The sequence below is a fragment of the Gymnoscopelus braueri genome, assembly GCF_963280865.1.
Source record: "Gymnoscopelus braueri genome assembly, chromosome: 4".
Taxonomy (NCBI): Eukaryota; Metazoa; Chordata; class Actinopteri; order Myctophiformes; family Myctophidae; genus Gymnoscopelus; species Gymnoscopelus braueri.
The window spans coordinates 32,618,048-32,618,902 of NC_137605.1; positions in this window are offsets into that span (position 1 = coordinate 32,618,048).

Below are 855 nucleotides of genomic sequence, written 5' to 3' on the forward strand. Positions count from 1 at the left end.
GCACAGAGCGAGGGAGGACTGGTTAACAGAGTAAACAGACTATTGGCTCACAATCTGGCAGCCAGTCAAATATCAGAGGGCAAACGGTACATTCACGCCTGTCTCTCTCCCTACTTCTCTCTGCCAATCTCTATCTCTCTATCTCTCTCACGCCCGCCCGCCCGCCCGCCCGCCCACCCACCCACCCACCCACCCACATACACATACACACGCACGCACGCACGCACGCACGCACGCACACACACACACACACACACACACACACACACACACACACACACACACACACACACACACACACACACACACACACACTCACACTCACACTCACACTCACACTCACACTCACACACACACACACACACACACACACACACACACACACACACACACACACACACACACACACACACTGCTGTTATCTCTCTGTGCCTATCCCTCTATCCCAGGTTCTTGCTCAGTCCATACCTGCACGTGTTGCCCATTAGTTTCAACAACACTCACTACTACGGTTACGTGAGGCAGGAAAGAAAAGGGTGGCAGGGGAGGAGGTGAACTGAGGGAAAAGGCAGGAGGGAGGAGCGGAGTGCCAGTCAGAGTAAAGTAGACAGTGAGGGGAGAGAGACTGACTGAGAGACTGACGGTTGGGAATGGGGGAGCAGAAAAGTGTGTGTGTGTGTGTGTGTGTGTGTGGGGGGGGGTGGTTGGGTGAGGGAGGGGGGAGGGATTCCTAGAAATGGTAACTGACTGCAACATGTGTGGGCCCCTTACCCGAAACCCAAACGTGATTCGTTACGTGAACAAACAGGATCTTTGGCCTTGGTGAGAGCTGCAGGGTCAGCAGCTACAGTGCTA